General features: G+C 39.8%; 12 non-coding genes across 12 annotated transcripts; all 12 read right to left on the reverse strand.

Annotated features, from left to right (window-relative positions):
- Nucleotides 1-211: 211 nt before the first annotated feature.
- Nucleotides 212-284, reverse strand: TRNAV-UAC (transfer RNA valine (anticodon UAC)). The gene has a single exon. It is a non-coding gene; the product is annotated as a tRNA-Val (tRNA).
- An 893-nt stretch (nucleotides 285-1177) lies between these two features.
- Nucleotides 1178-1250, reverse strand: TRNAV-UAC (transfer RNA valine (anticodon UAC)). Its single transcript has one exon. It is a non-coding gene; the product is annotated as a tRNA-Val (tRNA).
- A 617-nt stretch (nucleotides 1251-1867) lies between these two features.
- On the reverse strand, nucleotides 1868-1940 carry TRNAV-AAC (transfer RNA valine (anticodon AAC)). Its single transcript has one exon. It is a non-coding gene; the product is annotated as a tRNA-Val (tRNA).
- Nucleotides 1941-4075: 2135 nt separating this feature from the next.
- On the reverse strand, nucleotides 4076-4148 carry TRNAV-AAC (transfer RNA valine (anticodon AAC)). The gene has a single exon. It is a non-coding gene; the product is annotated as a tRNA-Val (tRNA).
- Nucleotides 4149-5179: 1031 nt separating this feature from the next.
- TRNAV-AAC (transfer RNA valine (anticodon AAC)) lies at nucleotides 5180-5252 on the reverse strand. Its single transcript has one exon. It is a non-coding gene; the product is annotated as a tRNA-Val (tRNA).
- A 1169-nt stretch (nucleotides 5253-6421) lies between these two features.
- On the reverse strand, nucleotides 6422-6494 carry TRNAV-AAC (transfer RNA valine (anticodon AAC)). Its single transcript has one exon. It is a non-coding gene; the product is annotated as a tRNA-Val (tRNA).
- Nucleotides 6495-6697: 203 nt separating this feature from the next.
- TRNAV-AAC (transfer RNA valine (anticodon AAC)) lies at nucleotides 6698-6770 on the reverse strand. Its single transcript has one exon. It is a non-coding gene; the product is annotated as a tRNA-Val (tRNA).
- Nucleotides 6771-7111: 341 nt separating this feature from the next.
- TRNAV-AAC (transfer RNA valine (anticodon AAC)) lies at nucleotides 7112-7184 on the reverse strand. The gene has a single exon. It is a non-coding gene; the product is annotated as a tRNA-Val (tRNA).
- A 341-nt stretch (nucleotides 7185-7525) lies between these two features.
- Nucleotides 7526-7598, reverse strand: TRNAV-AAC (transfer RNA valine (anticodon AAC)). Its single transcript has one exon. It is a non-coding gene; the product is annotated as a tRNA-Val (tRNA).
- An 8310-nt stretch (nucleotides 7599-15908) lies between these two features.
- Nucleotides 15909-15981, reverse strand: TRNAV-AAC (transfer RNA valine (anticodon AAC)). Its single transcript has one exon. It is a non-coding gene; the product is annotated as a tRNA-Val (tRNA).
- Nucleotides 15982-16184: 203 nt separating this feature from the next.
- On the reverse strand, nucleotides 16185-16257 carry TRNAV-UAC (transfer RNA valine (anticodon UAC)). Its single transcript has one exon. It is a non-coding gene; the product is annotated as a tRNA-Val (tRNA).
- Nucleotides 16258-17288: 1031 nt separating this feature from the next.
- Nucleotides 17289-17361, reverse strand: TRNAV-UAC (transfer RNA valine (anticodon UAC)). The gene has a single exon. It is a non-coding gene; the product is annotated as a tRNA-Val (tRNA).
- Nucleotides 17362-18510: the final 1149 nt, after the last annotated feature.

An 18510-nucleotide genomic window follows, 5' to 3' on the forward strand; every position in this document is an offset into this window, starting at 1 on the left:
ATAGATCCTTTGTTATTCTGAGTTTTCGAAGAGATCTATCTTATTATTATGTCTAATCACGATGGTCAAAACATGTCCCTACGAGGGCTCAAACCTGGGACCCTCCGCGTGTTAGGCTGACTTGGTAACCACTACACCATAGATACGTGTTAATATAAAGTTTTCGAAGAGATCTAGCTTATTACTATGTCTTATCACGATGGTCAAAACATGTATCCATCAGGGCTCGAACCTGAGACCTTCCGCGTGTAAAGCGGACGCGATAACCACTACACCATAGATACTTGGTAATTCTGACTTTTCGAAGAGATCTACCTTATTATTATGTCTAATCACGATGGTCAAAACATGTATTCATCAGGGCTCGAACCTGGGACCTTCCGCGTGTTAGGCGGACGTGATCACCACTTCACCATAGATAGTTGGCTATTGTGAGTTTTCGAAGAGATCTACCTTATTATTATGTCTAATCATGATGGTCGAAACATATCCCTACCAGGTCTCGAACCTGGGATCTTCCGGGTGTTAGGCGGATGTGATAACCACTACACCATAGACACGTGTTAATAAAAACTTTTCGAAGAGATCTAGCTTATTACTATGTCTTATCACGATGGTCAAAACATGTATCTACCAGGGCTCGAACCTTGGACCTTCCGCGTGTTAGGCGGACGTGATAACCACTACACCATAGATTCTTTGTTATTCTGAGTTTTCGAAGAGATCTACCTTATTATTATGTCTAATGACGATGGTCAAAACATGTCCCTACCAGGGCTCGAACCTGGGACCCTCCGCGAGTTAGGCGGACGTGGTAACCACTACACCATAGATACGTGTTAATATAAAGTTTTCGAAGAGATGTAGCTTATTACTATATCTTATCACGATGGTCATAACATGTATCTATCAGGGCTCGAACCTGACACCTTCCGCGTGTTAGGCGGACGTGATAACCACTACACCATAGATCCTTTGTTATTCTGAGTTTTCGAAGAGATCTATCTTATTATTATGTCTAATCACGATGGTCAAAACATGTCCCTACGAGGGCTCAAACCTGGGACCCTCCGCGTGTTAGGCTGACTTGGTAACCACTACACCATAGATACGTGTTAATATAAAGTTTTCGAAGAGATCTAGCTTATTACTATGTCTTATCACGATGGTCAAAACATGTATCCATCAGGGCTCGAACCTGAGACCTTCCGCGTGTAAAGCGGACGCGATAACCACTACACCATAGATACTTGGTAATTCTGACTTTTCGAAGAGATCTACCTTATTATTATGTCTAATCACGATGGTCAAAACATGTATTCATCAGGGCTCGAACCTGGGACCTTCCGCGTGTTAGGCGGACGTGATCACCACTTCACCATAGATAGTTGGCTATTGTGAGTTTTCGAAGAGATCTACCTTATTATTATGTCTAATCACGATGGTCGAAACATATCCCTACCAGGGCTCGAACCTGGGATCTTCCGGGTGTTAGGCGGATGTGATAACCACTACACCATAGACACGTGTTAATAAAAACTTTTCGAAGAGATCTAGCTTATTACTATGTCTTATCACGATGGTCAAAACATGTATCTACCAGGGCTCGAACCTTGGACCTTCCGCGTGTTAGGCGGACGTGATAACCACTACACCATAGATTCTTTGTTATTCTGAGTTTTCGAAGAGATCTACCTTATTATTATGTCTAATGACGATGGTCAAAACATGTCCCTACCAGGGCTCGAACCTGGGACCCTCCGCGAGTTAGGCGGACGTGGTAACCACTACACCATAGATACGTGTTAATATAAAGTTTTCGAAGAGATGTAGCTTATTACTATATCTTATCACGATGGTCATAACATGTATCTATCAGGGCTCGAACCTGAGACATTCCGCGTGTTAGGCGGACGTGATAACCACTACACCATAGATACTTTGTTATTCTGAGTTTTCGAAGAGATCTACCTTATTATTATGTCTAATCACGATGGTCAAAACATGTCCCTACCAGGGCTCGAACCTGGGACCTTGCGGGTGTTAGGCGGATGTGATAACCACTACACCATAGACACGTGTTAAGATAAACTTTTCGAAGAGATCTAGCTTATTACTATGTCTTATCACGATGGTCAAAACATGTATCTAAAAGGGCTCGAACCTGGGACCTTCCGCGTGTTAGACGGACGTGATAACCACTACACCATAGATACTTTGTTATTCTGAGTTTTCGAAGAGATCTACCTTATTATTATGTCTAATCACGATGGTCAAAACATGTCCCTACCAAGGCTCGAACCTGGGACCTTCCGCGTGTTAGGCGGACGTGGCAGCCACTACACCATAGATACGTGTTAATGTAATGTTTTCGAAGAGATCTAGCTTATTACTATGTCTAATCACGATGGTCATAACATTTATCTATCAGGGCTCGAACCGGACACCTTCCGCGTGTTAGGCGGACGTGATAACCACTACACCATAGATACTTTGTTATTCTGTGTTTTCGAAGAGATCTAGCTTATAACTATGTCTAATCACGATGGTCAAAACATGTATCTATCAAGGCTCGAACCTGAGACCTTCCGCATGTAAAGCGGACGTGATAACCACTACACCATAGATACGTGTTAGTATAAAGTTTTCGAAGAGATCTAGCTTATAACTATGTCTAATCATGATGGTCAAAACATGTCCCTACCAGGGCTCGAACCTGGGATCTTCCGGGTGTTAGGCGGATGTGATAACCACTACACCATAGACACGTGTTAATAAAAACTTTTCGAAGAGATCTAGCTTATTACTATGTCTTATCACGATGGTCAAAACATGTATCTACCAGGGCTCGAACCTTGGACCTTCCGCGTGTTAGGCGGACGTGATAACCACTACACCATAGATTCTTTGTTATTCTGAGTTTTCGAAGAGATCTACCTTATTATTATGTCTAATGACGATGGTCAAAACATGTCCCTACCAGGGCTCGAACCTGGGACCCTCCGCGAGTTAGGCGGACGTGGTAACCACTACACCATAGATACGTGTTAATATAAAGTTTTCGAAGAGATGTAGCTTATTACTATGTCTTATCACGATGGTCAAAACATGTATCCATCAGGGCTCGAACCTGAGACATTCCGCGTGTTAGGCGGACGTGATAACCACTACACCATAGATACTTTGTTATTCTGAGTTTTCGAAGAGATCTACCATATTATTATGTCTAATCACGATGGTCAAAACATGTCCCTACCAGGGCTCGAACCTGGGACCTTGCGGGTGTTAGGCGGATGTGATAACCACTACACCATAGACACGTGTTAAGATAAACTTTTCGAAGAGATCTAGCTTATTACTATGTCTTATCACGATGGTCAAATCATGTATCTAAAAGGGCTCGAACCTGGGACCTTCCGCGTGTTAGGCGGACGTGATAACCACTAAACCATAGATACTTTGTTATTCTGAGTTTTCGAAGAGATCTACCTTATTATTATGTCTAATCACGATGGTTAAAACATGTCCCTACCAAGGCTCGAATCTGGGACCTTCCGCGTGTTAGGCAGACGTGGCAGCAACTACACCATAGATACGTGTTAATGTAATGTTTTCGAAGAGATCTAGCTTATTACTATGTCTAATCACGATGGTCATAACATTTATCTATCAGGGCTCGAACCTGACACCTTCCGCGTGTTAGGCGGACGTGATAACCACTACACCATAGATACTTTGTTATTCTGTGTTTTCGAAGAGATCTAGCTTATTACTATGTCTAATCACGATGGTCAAAACATGTATCTCTCAAGGCTCGAACCTGAGACCTTCCGCATGTAAAGCGGACGTGATAACCACTACACCATAGATACGTGTTAGTATAAAGTTTTCGAAGAGATCTAGCTTATAACTATGTCTAATCATGATGGTCAAAACATGTCCCTACCAGGGCTCGAACCTGGGATCTTCCGGGTGTTAGGCGGATGTGATAACCACTACACCATAGACACGTGTTAATAAAAACTTTTCGAAGAGATCTAGCTTATTACTATGTCTTATCACGATGGTCAAAACATGTATCTACCAGGGCTCGAACCTTGGACCTTCCGCGTGTTAGGCGGACGTGATAACCACTACACCATAGATACTTTGTTATTCTGAGTTTTCGAAGAGATCTACCTTATTATTATGTCTAATCACGATGGTCAAAACATGTCCCTACCAAGGCTCGAACCTGGGACCTTCCGCGTGTTAGGCGGACTTGGTAGCCACTACACCATAGATACGTGTTAATATAAAGTTTTCGAAGAGATCTAGCTTATAACTATGTCTAATCACGATGGTCAAAACATGTATCTATCAAGGCTCGAACCTGAGACCTTCCGCATGTAAAGCGGACGTGATAACCACTACACCATAGATACGTGTTAATATATAGTTTTCGAAGAGATCTAGCTTATTACTATGTCTAATCACGATGGTCATAACATGTATCTATCAGAACTCGAACCTGACACCTTCAGCGTGTTAGGCGGACGTGATAACCACTACACCATAGATACTTTGTTATTCTGAGTTTTCGAAAAGATCTACCTTATTATTATGTCTAATCACGATGGTCAAAACATGTCCCTACCAAGGCTCGAACCTGACCCCTTCCGCGTGTAAAGCGGACGTAATAACCACTACAACATGGATACGTGTTAATATAAAGTTTTCGAAGAGATGTAGCTTATTACTATATCTAATCACGATGGTCAAAACATGTATCTATCAGGGCTCGAACCTGACACCTTCCGCGTGTTAGGCGGACGTGATAAACACTACACCATAGATACGTGTCAATATAAAGTTTTCGAAGAGATCTAGCTTATAACTATGACTAATCACGATGGTCAAAACATGTATCTATCAGGGCTCGAACATGAGACCTTCCGTGTGTAAAGCGGACGTGATAACCACTACACCACAGAAACTTGGTTAATCTGAGTTTTCGAAGAGATCTACCTTATTATTATGTCTAATCACGATGGTCAAAACATTTCCCTACCAGGGCTCGAACCTGGGACCCTCCGCGTGTTAGGCGGACTTGGTAACCACTACACCATAGACACGTGTTAATATAAAGTTTTCGAAGAGATCTAGCTTATTACTATGTCTTATCACGATGGTCAAAACATGTATCTACCAGGGCTCGAACCTTGGACCTTCCGCGTGTTAGGCGGACGTGATAACCACTACACCATAGATACTTTGTTATTCTGAGTTTTCGAAGAGATCTACCTTATTATTATGTCTAATCACGATGGTCAAAACATGTCCCTACCAAGGCTCGAACCTGGGACCTTCCGCGTGTTAGGCGGACTTGGTAGCCACTACACCATAGATACGTGTTAATATAAAGTTTTCGAAGAGATCTAGCTTATAACTATGTCTAATCACGATGGTCAAAACATGTATCTATCAAGGCTCGAACCTGAGACCTTCCGCATGTAAAGCGGACGTGATAACCACTACACCATAGATACGTGTTAATATATAGTTTTCGAAGAGATCTAGCTTATTACTATGTCTAATCACGATGGTCATAACATGTATCTATCAGAACTCGAACCTGACACCTTCAGCGTGTTAGGCGGACGTGATAACCACTACACCATAGATACTTTGTTATTCTGAGTTTTCGAAAAGATCTACCTTATTATTATGTCTAATCACGATGGTCAAAACATGTCCCTACCAAGGCTCGAACCTGACCCCTTCCGCGTGTAAAGCGGACGTAATAACCACTACAACATGGATACGTGTTAATATAAAGTTTTCGAAGAGATGTAGCTTATTACTATATCTAATCACGATGGTCAAAACATGTATCTATCAGGGCTCGAACCTGACACCTTCCGCGTGTTAGGCGGACGTGATAAACACTACACCATAGATACGTGTCAATATAAAGTTTTCGAAGAGATCTAGCTTATAACTATGACTAATCACGATGGTCAAAACATGTATCTATCAGGGCTCGAACATGAGACCTTCCGTGTGTAAAGCGGACGTGATAACCACTACACCACAGAAACTTGGTTAATCTGAGTTTTCGAAGAGATCTACCTTATTATTATGTCTAATCACGATGGTCAAAACATTTCCCTACCAGGGCTCGAACCTGGGACCCTCCGCGTGTTAGGCGGACTTGGTAACCACTACACCATAGATACGTGTTAATATAAAGTTTTCGAAGAGATCTAGCTTATTACTATGTCTTATCACGATGGTCAAAACATGTATCCATCAGGGCTCGAACCTGAGACCTTCCGCGTGTAAAGCGGACGCGATAACCACTACACCATAGATACTTGGTAATTCTGACTTTTCGAAGAGATCTACCTTATTATTATGTCTAATCACGATGGTCAAAACATGTATCTATCAGGGCTCGAACCTGGGACCTTCCGCGCGTTAGGCGGACGTGATCACCACTACACCATAGATACATGGCTATTGTGAGTTTTCGAAGAGATCTACCTTATTATTATGTCTAATCACGATGGTCAAAACATATCCCTACCAGGGCTCGAACCTGGGATCTTCCGGGTGTTAGGCGGAAGTGGTAACCACTTCACCATAGACACGTGTTAATAAAAACTTTTCGAAGAGATCTAGCTTATTACTATGTCTTATCACGATGGTCAAAACATGTATCTACCAGGGCTCGAACCTTGGACCTTCCGCGTGTTAGGCGGACGTGATAACCACTACACCATAGATACTTTGTTATTCTGAGTTTTCGAAGAGATCTACCTTATTATTATGTCTAATCACGATGGTCAAAACATGTCCCTACCAAGGCTCGAACCTGGGACCTTCCGCGTGTTAGGCGGACGTGGTAGCCACTACACCATAGACACGTGTTAATATAAAGTTTTCGAAGAGATCTAGCTTATTACTATGTCTAATCACGATGGTCATAACATGTATCCATCAGGGCTCGAACCTGAGACCTTCCGCGTGTAAAGCGGACGCGATAACCACTACACCATAGATACTTGGTAATTCTGACTTTTCGTAGAGATCTACCTTATTACTATGTCTTATCACGATGGTCAAAACATGTATCTACCAGGGCTCGAACCTTGGACCTTCCGCGTGTTAGGCGGACGTGATAACCACTACACCATAGATACTTTGTTATTCTGAGTTTTCGAAGAGATCTACCTTATTATTATGTCTAATCACGATGGTCAAAACATGTCCCTACCAGGGCTCGAACCTGGAACCCTCCGCGAGTTAGGCGGACGTGGTAACCACTACACCATAGATACGTGTTAATATAAAGTTTTCGAAGAGATCTAGCTTATTACTATGTCTTATCACGATGGTCAAAACATGTATCCATCAGGGCTCGAACCTGAGACCTTCCGCGTGTAAAGCGGACGCGATAACCACTACACCATAGATACTTGGTAATTCTGACTTTTCGTAGAGATCTACCTTATTACTATGTCTTATCACGATGGTCAAAACATGTATCTACCAGGGCTCGAACCTTGGACCTTCCGCGTGTTAGGCGGACGTGATAACCACTACACCATAGATACTTTGTTATTCTGAGTTTTCGAAGAGATCTACCTTATTATTATGTCTAATCACGATGGTCAAAACATGTCCCTACCAAGGCTCGAACCTGGGACCTTCCGCGTGTTAGGCGGACGTGGCAGCCACTACACCATAGATACGTGTTAATGTAATGTTTTCGAAGAGATCTAGCTTATTACTATGTCTAATCACGATGGTCATAACATTTATCTATCAGGGCTCGAACCTGACACCTTCCGCGTGTTAGGCGGACGTGATAACCACTACACCATAGATACTTTGTTATTCTGTGTTTTCGAAGAGATCTAGCTTATAACTATGTCTAATCACGATGGTCAAAACATGTATCTATCAAGGCTCGAACCTGAGACCTTCCGCATGTAAAGCGGACGTGATAACCACTACACCATAGATACGTGTTAGTATAAAGTTTTCGAAGAGATCTAGCTTATAACTATGTCTAATCATGATGGTCAAAACATGACCCTACCAGGGCTCGAACCTGGGATCTTCCGGGTGTTAGGCGGATGTGATAACCACTACACCATAGACACGTGTTAATAAAAACTTTTCGAAGAGATCTAGCTTATTACTATGTCTTATCACGATGGTCAAAACATGTAATAACCAGGGCTCGAACCTTGGACCTTCCGCGTGTTAGGCGGACGTGATAACCACTACACCATAGATACTTTGTTATTCTGAGTTTTCGAAGAGATCTACCTTATTATTATGTCTAATCACGATGGTCAAAACATGTCCCTGCCAAGGCTCGAACCTGGGACCTTCCGCGTGTTAGGCGGACTTGGTAGCCACTACACCATAGATACGTGTTAATATAAAGTTTTCGAAGAGATCTAGCTTATAACTATGTCTAATCACGATGGTTAAAACATGTATCTATCAAGGCTCGAACCTGAGACCTTCCGCATGTAAAGCGGACGTGATAACCACTACACCATAGATACGTGTTAATATAAAGTTTTCGAAGAGATCTAGCTTATTACTATGTCTAATCACGATGGTCATAACATGTATCTATCAGAACTCGAACCTGACACCTTCAGCGTGTTAGGCGGACGTGATAACCACTACACCATAGATACTTTGTTATTCTCAGTTTTCGAAAAGATCTACCTTATTATTATGTCTAATCACGATGGTCAAAACATGTCCCTACCAAGGCTCGAACCTGAGACCTTCCGCGTGTAAAGCGGACTTGATAACCACTACAACATGGATACGTGTTAATATAAAGTTTTCGAAGAGATCTAGCTTATTACTATATCTAATCACGATGGTCAAAACATGTAACTATCAGGGCTCGAACCTGACACATTCCGCGTGTTAGGCGGACGTGATAACCACTACATTATAGATTAATCAAAACTGTCTTTGTACACAAAGACGCGAAAAAGTAAGAGATAAGTGTAGAAAATTAATTGTTTGAAGTAACAGATATTCAAATTTTCATTTTTGAAGACGTGATTATAAAACATCAATTATTTGAAAAAATTTCTTATCTTAGTTTTTTCACCAAAATTCCTTAAGTAAAATATTTTATCCTTAAACATGTGCATCATTTTAAAAATAGAAAACGTATGCATTTTATTTTCTTTTTAAAATTTAGAGTTAGTTTGAATATTCGGGCCTATAAGGAGAATAAAATTGGCAGAAAATTGTTGATAGCAGACAAAATAAAACAAGCATGAAAACTTAACAAAACGTGTTCGTTTATTTTAAAGTTTTCGAGGTTTCAAAAATTGACGTTTTGTATATCTCTCAAAGCTACAGATCCTTTTGACTCTAATAACTACATCACAGTCAAAGGGCGAATGTAATTTTCGGTTCGCAATATTTTCAATTTTGAAATATAAAAATAAATACTTCTAGCTCTATTTTTCAGATATCCGAGTATTTGAACTTCCTCGAAGCAAATGTTTCTCGAATATAAACAGTGGTATCAAGGTAGTTTCTCTGAAATTTTTGTGAAAAAACTAAGATAAGAAATTTTTTCAAATAATTGATGTTTTATAATCACGTCTTCAAAAATGAAAATTTGAATATCTGTTACTTCAAACAATTAATTTTCTACACTTATCTCTTACTTTTTCGCGTCTTTGTGTACAAAGACAGTTTTGATTAATATCTGCCACTTCAGTCTTAATATGAATTAAAACTGTTTAGAAACTAGTATTTTAAAACGTATACTGAAAAGCAGGCGCTCCATTAAGTCTTGTGGTGTTGCGCGTATATTAGTTACCACGTTTGAACTAACAAGGCCCTAACCATCTATTATAGAAGTATTACTCTTGATTGCTTCAACGCCCAGTCCAACTCAAATTGCCTTCTCGTCGTTTTCACGTGCAAAGCACAGTGGATGCAATAATACAAATAGATTCCGAAGACTTAGGCTAAAAAATTATTACGTAGACCTGTGTACAAAAACAATCTATACACCTGTGCACAAACATATTCCAATGACCTGCGCTGGGTGACCACATTTCCTAAATTTTATAATTTTTCCTATTTTCGGATGTCTTCCTATTAGTTCCTATAATTTCGATAATTTTCCTATATTTTCCTATTTTTTGAAATTGTAGATATTTTGTGCGCTCTCACTTTTGGTTTTGTTAAATATCACCAAAGCTATGGAAGCCTCTAAAAATATTTGTCAGGGAAGTCAGTGATGGTTTAAAGTTATAGCATATGTTTCTAAGATTACGTTCCATAAGTATGACACTTCCTATATTTCGAAATGCTAGAGACTTAATGAGAGCTAGTTCGAGAACGACGCGAGAATTGACTACACTCGATTTTCTACTCCATCTTCCTATTTAGTCTGTACTAAGCCTTTGACAGGGCCTCATCAGGCGTCGCTTTACGAGAATCTATGACGTTTCATTTACGTCACTTCGAGACAAGCTCTCAGGTTCCAGTGACAAATTTATGTAACATATCTTACGAACTTATGGTTATAATTAAACCGAAGCTCCTTTGTAAATCTGGTCTTATTACTTTCAAAGCATTTGCAACCTATATTTTGCTATTTTTTCAAGAGTAGTTCTCTTGTCTTTTCCTGTTTTTTTTAATTATACATCTATATCTATATAAATCAAAGTCCTGACTGATAATCATCGCCCAGCCCAAACCACTAGCCCCAGAAGGCTGAAAATTTGGAGGAACGTTACTCGTAAGTAGTAGGCGCGTACTAAGAAAGATTTTTCCAATCCGCCCCCATCTTCATAAATAGCGCCCAGAAATGTAACAAATCTTCTCTTTGTAAGAAAGTCCGTGAGTTTCAACCGAATTCACAAATATTTAGTACACTGGATTCCTTTAACCTATAGACGGGCTATATGGTCTTTCGGGATCGATTTGTTGCCATATTTTAAATGGCGGCCAGATATTTAAAAACCTTTCTTTATAGAATGTCTGCGTGTAAAGTAATAAAAAATGTTTCGACGAGCTGATGGGCGACGCCGAGTGCCTTCGCTCCTAGGATGCTACAAAAATATTAGTCGAATCAGTAAAATGTACCCATACTTGATGGAAGTTCTTACTACACTCAAGCGATGCCGCGGGTAACAGCTAGTCTCCTATAATTTCCTGTAAATCAATTGTAAATTTCCTATTTTCCTATAACTATTACAAGGTTATTTGTGATCACCCTGAGTGCACAAACATATTTCGTAGATAACATAGACTTGTGAAAACACATGTCATATAATTGTGTACAAACAGATCCCGTAGACTTGTGCACAAACAGATCCCTTAGAATTGTGCACAAACAGATCCCTTAGAATTGAGCACAAACTGATGTCATAGATTTGTTTCCATAAAGATTCCATAACCATTCCACGGACTAGTGCACAAACAGAAGTCTTAGACTTGTTTACAAACAGAAGTCATAGACCTGTTTCCATAAAGATTCCATAACCATTTGCACAAAACAATTTCATACCCAATTGCACGAAACGATTCCATACCCATTTGCACAAAACGATTTCATAGACCTGTGCACAAAAATATTCCATAGACCTGTGCCCAAAGAGATTCCATAAAACTGTGCACAAAAGATTCCCTAGACCTGTGCTCAAAAAAAAGCCGTAGGCCTGTGCACAAACAGATGCCGTAGACCTGTAAAGAAACAGATTCCTTAAACCTGTGCACAAACAGATGCCGTAGGCCTGTGTACAAACAGATTCCGGAGATCTGTGCACAGATTCCGTAGCCATGTGCACAAAAAAATTGCGTAGACTTGTACACAAGTGGAAGTCACAGGCTTGTGCACAACAGATGTCATAGACATGTTCAAACCAGATTCCATAGTTTTGTGCACAAACAGAAGTCATAGACATGTGCACAAAAACATTCTATAGACTTGTGCACACCAAGTTTCCATAGACCTGTGAACAAAAGATTTCATGGAGATGTAACCATTGCACAGAAATATTCCCTAGACCTGCGCACAAAATATTTCATAAAACTGTGCTGTGCACAAAAAGATTCCATTGACCTATGCACAAAATATTCTATTGGCTTTTGTATAAACATGTGGCATAGACCTGTGTACAAAAACATTCCATGGACCTGTGCACCAAAACATGCCTTGGACCTGTTCAGAAACATTCCATACCCCTATATGCTCAAAAATATTCCACACCCATTTGCACAAACATTTTCCGTAGACCCGTGCACAAATATATTACGTAGACTCGTGCACAAATAGATTCCACAGACTTGTACACAAACAGAAGTCACACGGTTTTGCACAATCCGATGTTATAGACTTGTGCACAAACAGATGTCATATGCTTGTGTAAAAAACTGATTTCATAGACTTCCTCAAAAAGAGATGTCATCGACATTTGCACAAGAGATTCCGTAGACTTGTGCACATAAAGATTCTTCAGACTTGTGCACATAAAGATTCTTCAGACTTGTGCACATAAAGATTCTTCAGACTTGTGCACATAAAGATTCTTCAGACTTGTGCACATAAAGATTCTTCAGACTTGTGCACATAAAGATTCTTCAGACTTGTGCACAAACATATTTTGTAGACCTGTACACACAGATACCTTAGACTTGTGCATAAATAGATGTCAAATATTTGTGCAAAAACACATACCTTAGACCTTTGCACAATCATATGTCCTAGACCGGTGTACAAAACATTCTATAGATTTGTGCACAATCATATGTCCTAGACCGGTGTACAAAACATTCTATAGATTTGTGCACAAACATGAGTCATATACCTGTACACAAAAATATTCCACGGACTTCTGCACAAAAACATTCCATATACCTGTACACAAAAATAATCCATGGACCTCTGCACAAAAACATTCCATATCCCTATACTCAAAAATGTTCCTTACACATTTGCACAAAAATATCACGTTCACCTGTGCACAAAACTTTCACGTACACCTGTGCACAAAAATATTCGGTATCCATTTTCACAAAAATATTCCGTACACCTGTTCACAAAAATATTCCAAATCCATTTTCACCGTAATATTCCATACACCTATGCACAAAAATATTCCGTACACGTGTGAACAAAAACAGTTCCTACACCTGTGCACAAAAATATTTCGTACGATTGTGCATAAAAATATTCCGTACACCAATGCATAAAAATATTTCGTACACTTGTGCACAAATAGAATCACAGGCTTGTGCACAAAGAAATGTCGCAGACTCGCGCAAAAAGAGATGTTATAGACATGTGCACATCAGATTCCATAGAGTTATGCACAAACATTTTCAATGCCCCTATGCTCAAACAGATTTCAAACCCTTATGCTCAAAAAGATTCCATACCCATTTGCACAAAAATAATACGTAGACCCGTGCTCAAAAATATTCCGTAGACCTTTGCTCAGACAGACGTCACTCGCGTGTGCACAAACAGATGTCATAGACTTGTGAATAAACAGATGTTATAGACTTGTGCACAAAGAGATGTTATAGACTTGTTCACACACAGGTGTTATAGACTTTTCACAAGCAGGTGTTATAGAATTGATCACAAACAGGTGTTATAGACTTGTTCACAAACAGATGATTTAGACTTGTGCACAAACAGATGGAATAGACTTGTGCACAAACAGATGGAATAGACTTCTGCACAAACAGATGTTTTAGACTTGTACACAAACAGATGTTTTAGGCTTGTGTACAAACAGATGTTTTAGACTTGAGCATAAACAAATGTTATTGACTTGCGCAAAAAGAGATGTCATAGAAATGAGCAAATCAGATTCCATAGACCTGTGCACAAACAGAGGTCGTAGACCTGTGAACAAACAGAAGTCGTAGACCTGTGCACAAACAGAAGTCGTAGACCTGTGCAAATAAAGATTTTTCACTTGGACACAAAGATTCTTCAGACTTGTGTGTGCACATAATGATTCTTCAGACTTGTGTGCACATAAAGATTCTTCAGACTTGTGTGCACATAAAGATTCTTCAGACTTGTGTGCACATAGATTCTTCAGACTTGTGTGCACATAGATTCTTCACACTTGTGTGCACATAAAGATTTTTCAGACTTGTGTGCACATAATGATTCTTCAGACTTGTGTGCACATAAAGACTCTTCAGACTTGTGTGCACATAATGATTCTTCAGACTTGTGTGCACATAAAGATTCTTCAGACTTGTGTGCACATAAAGATTCTTCAAACTTGTGCAAATAAAGATTCTTTAAACTTGTGCACATAAATAAACCATAGACCCATGATCAAAAATACCATAGACCTGTGCACAGAAGATTCCATACTCCTATACTCAAAAGGATTCCATGCAGATTTGCACAAAAACATTCCGTAGACCTGTGTAAAACAATATTCCATAGGCCTGTGTAAAACAATATTCCAGAGGCCTGTGTAAAACAATATTCCATAGGCCTGTGCACGAAATGATTGCATAGGCCTCTGCACAAAGAGATTTTATACTCCTTTGCACAAAAATATTCTGTAGGTCTGCGCTTAAACAGATTCCGTAGACTTGTACACAAGCAGACTCGTGTAAAAATTTAATTACCTATATTTGGTAATTATCTTTAATTGCTTATTTTGTTTAATTATCTTTAATTGCTTATTTTGTTTAATTATCTTTAATTGCTTATTTTGTTTAATTATCTTTAATTGCTTATTTTGTTTAATTAAGTTTAATCTGTACTTCGCAACTAAATTAGTTGGACGCGCAATAGTTATAATGACAATTAAGCTAGCTAATTGCCCTACCAATTTGATTATCCGCAGAAAACGACGTATGTCCTAGAATGACTTTTTTTATTACTTAACTCAAGCAAAAAAGTCTTAAGTTCCACAGTTTAAAGGTAAACCACGTAATTCGGAGCAGGTACTTAAAACTATTAAAAACAATACTTAAACTTTGCTTTTCTTAATGAAACAAAAATTGGCGCCCACTTTAAAAATGGGGCTTTCATTTAAGACCGTTTTCAAATCTATCAAACGTATAGTTATTTTTGTAAGGGTAGTTACAAAATGGGTAAGTTTGGAAAATTTCCCATGTTATTTCTATGGAGATTCTCTAGTTTTTCGCCAAAATCTGTGATTAATTTTATGGAAATGAAAACCACCCTTAGCAACTTTATGCTTTATAAAATAAACTATTAGGTGGATCATCTTGAAATTTTTACCACATATTAAGGGCCCGGATTTTAGTTCAGTAGAAAAATTTCGAAACAATAAACTTAATACGAAAAAAGTTAAAACCAATCCAAAAACCTTCCTTATACATTAAAGCCGTCATCAGGCCTTATCTAAGGGAGCTACCGCTCCCTTAGAATACGTGTTAATATAAAGTTTTCGAAGACATCTAGCTTATTACTATGTCTAATCACGATGGTCAAAACATGTATCTATCAGGGCTCGAACCTGACACCTTCCGCGTGTTAGGCGGACGTGATAAACACTACACCATAGATACGTGTTAATATAAAGTTTTCGAAGAGATCTAGCTTATAACTATGACTAATCACGATGGTCAAAACATGTATCTACCAGGGCTCGAACCTTGGACCTTCCGCGTGTTAGGCGGACGTGATAACAACTACACCATAGATACTTTGTTATTCTGAGTTTTCGAAGAGATCTACCTTATTATTATGTCTAATCACGATGGTCAAAACATGTCCCTACCAAGGCTCGAACCTGGGACCTTCCGCGTGTTAGGCGGACGTGGTAGCCACTACACCATAGATACGTGTTAATATAAAGTTTTCGAAGAGATCTAGATTATTACTATGTCTAATCACGATGGTCATAACATGTATCTATCAGGGTTCGAACCTGACACCTTCCGCGTGTTAGGCGGACGTGATAACCACTACACCATAGATACTTTGTTATTCTAAGTTTTAGAAGAGATCTATCTTATTATTATGTCTAAACACGATGGTCAAAACATGTCCCTACCAGGGCTCGAACCTGGAACCCTCCGCGAGTTAGGCGGACGTGGTAACCACTACACCATAGATACGTGTTAATATAAAGTTTTCGAAGAGATCTAGCTTATTACTATGTCTTATCACGATGGTCAAAACATGTATCCATCAGGGCTCGAACCTGAGACCTTCCGCGTGTAAAGCGGACGTGATAACCACTACACCATAGATACTTGGTAATTCTGACTTTTCGAAGAGATCTACCTTATTATTATGTCTAATCACGATGGTCAAAGCATGCATCTATCAGGGTTCGAACCTGGAACCTTCCGCGTGTTATGCGGGCGTGATAACCACTACACCATAGATACTTGGCTATTGTGAGTTTTCGAAGAGATCTACCTTATTATTATGTCTAATCACGATGGTCAAAACATGTCCCTACCAAGGCTCGAACCTGGGACCTTCCGCGTGTTAGGCGGACGTGGCAGCCACTACACCATAGATACGTGTTAATGTAATGTTTTCGAAGAGATCTAGCTTATTACTATGTCTAATCACGATGGTCATAACATTTATCTATCAGGGCTCGAACCTGACACCTTCCGCGTGTTAGGCGGACGTGATAACCACTACACCATAGATACTTTGTTATTCTGTGTTTTCGAAGAGATCTAGCTTATAACTATGTCTAATCACGATGGTCAAAACATGTATCTATCAAGGCTCGAACCTGAGACCTTCCGCATGTAAAGCGGACGTGATAACCACTACACCATAGATACGTGTTAGTATAAAGTTTTCGAAGAGATCTAGCTTATAACTATGTCTAATCATGATGGTCAAAACATGACCCTACCAGGGCTCAAACCTGGGATCTTCCGGGTGTTAGGCGGATGTGATAACCACTACACCATAGACACGTGTTAATAAAAACTTTTCGAAGAGATCTAGCTTATTACTATGTCTTATCACGATGGTCAAAACATGTAATAACCAGGGCTCGAACCTTGGACCTTCCGCGTGTTAGGCGGACGTGATACCCACTACACCATAGATACTTGGCTATTGTGAGTTTTCGAAGAGATCTACCTTATTATTATGTCTAATCACGATGGTCAAAACATGTCCCTACCAAGGCTCGAACCTGGGACCTTCCGCGTGTAAAGCGGACGTGATAACCACTACACCATGGATACGTGTTAATATAAAGTTTTCGAAGAGATCTAGCTTATTATTATGTCTAATCACGATTGTCAAAACATGTATCTATCAGGGCTCGAACCTGAGACCTTCCGCGTGTAAAGCGGACGTGATAACCACTACACCATAGATACGTGATAATATAAAGTTTTCGAAGAGATCTAGCTTATTACTATATCTAATCACGATGGTCAAAACATGTATCTATAAGGGCTCGAACCTGAGACCTTCCGTGTGTAAAGCGGACGTGATAACCACTACACCACAGACACTTGGTAAATCTGAGTTTTCGAAGAGATCAACCTTATTATTATGTCTAATCACGATGGTCAAAACATGTATCTATCAGGGCTCGAACCTGAGACCTTCCGCATGTAAAGCGGACGTGATAAACACTACACCATAGATACGTGTTAATATAAAGTTTTCGAAGAGATCGAGCTTATAACTATGTCTAATCACGATGGTCAAAACATGTATCTATCAGGGCCCGAACCTGACACCTTCCGCGTGTAAGGCGGACGTGATAACCATTACACCATAGATACGTGTTAATATAAAGTTTTCGAAGAGATCGAGCTTATAACTATGTCAAATCACGATGGTCAAAACATGTATCTAACAGGGCTCGAACCTGACACCTTCCGCGTGTTAGGCGGACGTGATACCCACTACACCATAGATACTTGGCTATTGTGAGTTTTCGAAGAGATCTACCTTATTATTATGTCTAATCACGATGGTCAAAACATGTCCCTACCAGGGCTCGAACCTGGGACCCTCCGCGTGTTAGGCGGTCTTGGTAACCACTACACCATAGATTCGGGTTAATATAAAGTTTTCGAAGAGATCTAGCTTATTACTATGTCTTATCACGATGGTCAAAACATGTATCCATCAGGGCTCGAACCTGAGACCTTCCGCGTGTAAAGCGGACGCGATAACCACTACACCATAGATAATTGGTAATTCTGACTTTTCGAAGAGATCTACCTTATTATTATGTCTAATCACGATGGTCAAAACATATCCCTACCACGGCTCGAACCTGGGATCTTCCGGGTGTTAGGCGGATGTGATAACCACCACACCATAGACACGTGTTAATAAAAACTTTTCGAAGAGATCTAGCTTATTACTATGTCTTATCACGATGGTCAAAACATGTATCTACCAGGGCTCGAACCTTGGACCTTCCGAGTGTTAGGCGGACGTGATAACAACTACACCATAGATACTTTGTTATTCTGAGTTTTCGAAGAGATCTACCTTATTATTATGTC

This window comes from Phalangium opilio, unplaced genomic scaffold (genome assembly GCF_054372755.1).
Source record: "Phalangium opilio isolate 3A_F unplaced genomic scaffold, DU_Popi_V2 ptg000021l_1, whole genome shotgun sequence".
NCBI classification, from domain to species: domain Eukaryota; kingdom Metazoa; phylum Arthropoda; class Arachnida; order Opiliones; family Phalangiidae; genus Phalangium; species Phalangium opilio.